Source organism: Pyrus communis, chromosome 15, assembly GCF_963583255.1.
Source record: "Pyrus communis chromosome 15, drPyrComm1.1, whole genome shotgun sequence".
Classification (NCBI taxonomy): domain Eukaryota; kingdom Viridiplantae; phylum Streptophyta; class Magnoliopsida; order Rosales; family Rosaceae; genus Pyrus; species Pyrus communis.
This window is the reverse complement of record NC_084817.1, coordinates 14,093,419-14,096,979: the sequence shown is the minus strand read 5'-3', so window position 1 is coordinate 14,096,979 and position 3,561 is coordinate 14,093,419.

Genomic DNA, 3,561 nt, shown 5'->3' with positions numbered 1-3,561 from the left:
TCTTCCCATTGAAAGGCAAATGCTTGATGCTTCGGCGGGAGGTGCATTGGTGGACAAAACTCCTATGTCAGCCAAGACCCTAATTGCAAACCGTGCTCTAAATGCACAACAATATGAAGGACTTGGGCAAAGGGACCCCCCACGGCAACACTTGAATGAGGTAAGTTCTCAATCCGATATTCAATCTCAGATAGCTAATCTTACTTCTATTGTGTCTCAGATGGCCGAAGGAATGAAGATACAAGGACCGATTGTATGTGGTGTATGTTCTATCCAAGGACACCCTTCGGAAAAATGCCCTCAATTGATTGAGAATGGGGGATGGGAGAGTGCAAATGCCATTGGATTTCCGAGCCACAATCAACCAAGGAATGATCCATATTCCAACACATACAATCCGGGTTGGAGAGACCATCCAAACTTCAAGTGGAGGGAACCTCAACAACCTCAACAACAAGGAGGCTTTAGACAACAACCCCCGGGGTTCTACACCAAGCCATTCGGCCCCAATCCAAACCAAGCACAACCTACCCAAAACAATCAAGGTACGTCGTTGGGCAATGAAACACTTCTTAAATTACTTACCAATTTGTCTCAGGGGCAAGAGGATCAAACCAAAGCCATGCAAAACCAAGACAAAAGGGTGGATCACTTGGAGAAACAAATTGGGCAGATTGCGGAATTTGTAGGACAATTCCGAGACAAAGGCAAGCTCCCTAGCTCAACCGTTGTCAATCCAAGGGGAGGGTGCGAATCTGCCAAGGCAATCATGTTGAGAAGTGGTAAGGAGGTCGGAACCACCTCAAGGCCATCCAAAACAAGTCAAGAAGAGGACATGTTGCTGCAAGAAGAGGAGGAACAAGCAAAGAAGGCCACGGCAAGGGTGAAAGAAACTTTGCCGCAGCCCCCTATTGTGCCAAAACCGTCCAACACGCCTAAGGTAAGTCCAAATTCGACTTTGTCAAGTTCTATTCCACTAAACGTGCCTTTTCCTCACAGATTTTTGCAAACAAAGAAGGAGGAGCATGAGAAGGACATTCTTGAGACGTTTAGGAAAGTTCAAGTCAATATCCCGCTCCTAGATGCCATAAAGCAAGTGCCCAAATACGCTAAGTTCTTAAAGGAATTGTGCACTACAAGGAAGAGGGCGTCACATAAAGAGGTAGTAAGGGTAAGTGAGAACGTTTCCGCTGTTTTACAAAGAAAGTTACCACCAAAGTGCAAAGATCCAGGTAGCTTTACAATCCCTTGTATTATTGGTCAAACTAAGTTCGAACATGCTATGTTAGACTTAGGAGCTTCAATTAACGTCATGCCATACTCTATTTATGCTTCAATGAACCTTGGTGACTTGAAAAATGATGGTGTGATTATTCAGTTGGCCGATAGATCTAATGCTTATCCAAAGGGCGTATTGGAAGATGTCTTAGTGCAGGTGAATAATTTGATCTTCCCAGCGGATTTCTATGTCCTTGAAATGGAGGAAACCACCCATGCTCCATCCTTGCCGATTCTTCTTGGGAGGCCATTCATGAAGACAGCCCGAACTAAGATAGACGTGTTTAAAGGCACTTTAACAATGGAATTCGATGGGGAAGTGATTGATTTTAATATTTCTGAAACTATGAGATTTCCTAAAGATGATCACTCATGTTTCTCTATTGATATTCTTGATTCTTTGGCGCAGGCACACCTTGATCAATTACATGGCGATGCACTTGAAACGGTCATTACAAATGGCATGGAAACGAAGGGTCACATGAATGGCACCATAGCAACCCACGGCATACAAATGAACAATTATGCCGTGGCCTTTGATGAAGATGTAATAGAGACCGTGGCAGCCCTAGAGTCATTGCCACGGCTCCAAGGTAAGTCCCCTAGTCCAATTTCCATTCCAATTTCAACTAATAAGTTGCTTCCTTCTATAGAACAACCACCTACCCTTGAGCTCAAACCGTTGCCAAATCACTTGAAGTATGTGTTTTTGGGAGAGCAAGACACATTGCCCGTCATTATAGCTTCATCACTCACGGAACAAGAGGAGGAGAAGTTGGTGAGGGTTCTCAAAGAGCACAAAACAGCCATAGGGTGGACTTTGGCCGACATCAAGGGTATAAGTCCTACCACGTGCATGCATCGAATTCTCATGGAAGAAGGCGCCAAACCATCAAGGGAAGCCCAACGTCGACTCAACCCACCAATGATGGAAGTAGTGAAGAAGGAAATCATCAAATTGCTTGATTGTGGCGTCATCTATCCCATCTCGGATAGTTGTTGGGTTTCACCGGTCCAAGTGGTTCCCAAGAAGTCCGGAGTCACGGTGGAGAAAAATGAAGAAGATGAACTTGTGCCTACACGCATTCAAACCGGTTGGAGGGTGTGCATTGACTATAGGAAGCTAAATGCGGCAACAAGGAAAGATCACTTCCCTTTGCCATTCATCGATCAAATGCTTGAAAGGTTAGCCGGTCATTCTTTTTATTGCTTTCTTGATGGTTATTCGGGATATAATCAAATTGTCATAGCGCCGGATGATCAAGAAAAGACCACCTTTACTTGTCCATTTGGTACTTTTGCATATCGTCGTATGCCATTTGGTTTATGCAATGCACCGGCCACTTTCCAACGATGCATGGTAAGTATCTTCTCTGATTATGTTGAAAAGATAATTGAAGTATTTATGGACGATTTTAGTGTGTTTGGAGACTCATTTGATGCTTGTTTGCATAATCTCACTTTAATCTTGAAAAGATGCATGGAAACTAACCTTGTTTTGAATTGGGAAAAATGTCATTTTATGGTTAAACAAGGTATAGTTTTGGGTCATATCATCTCTGAAAAAGGAATTGAAGTTGATAAGTCTAAAATAGATCTTATACGTCACTTACCCTCGCCTACTTCGGTTAGAGAGGTCCGTTCTTTTCTTGGCCATGCAGGATTCTATAGACGATTTATCAAGGATTTTTCTAAAATTGCACAACCACTATGCCGTCTCCTACAAAAAGAAGTGGCGTTTGAATTCACTAAGGAGTGCACGGCATCATTCAACCAACTCAAGGAGTTGTTGACCACGGCACCCATTATTGTTCCCCCGGATTGGAGCCTCCCGTTCGAGCTTATGTGTGATGCGTCCGACTATGCTTTAGGAGCAGTTGTAGGACAAAGAAAGGACAAGAGGCCGCATGTCATCTACTACGTCTCACGGACGTTGAATGATGCTCAACTTAATTATTCCACAACCGAAAAAGAACTCTTGGCGATTGTATTTGCATTAGATAAGTTTAGATCATATCTTCTTGGTACTAAAGTAATTGTTTTCACTGACCATGCAGCCTTGAAGTATCTTCTCACCAAAAAGGAGGCTAAGCCAAGACTCATTCGTTGGATGCTCCTACTTCAAGAGTTCGATCTTGAAATCCGAGACAAGAAAGGGTGTGAAAACGTGGTGGCTAACCACCTAAGTAGAATGGTGCGTGAGGAAGAGTCCACCCCCATTTTAGAAACGTTTCCGGACGAGCAACTTCTGTCCATTGAGGTAAGAACCCCTTGGTATGCCGA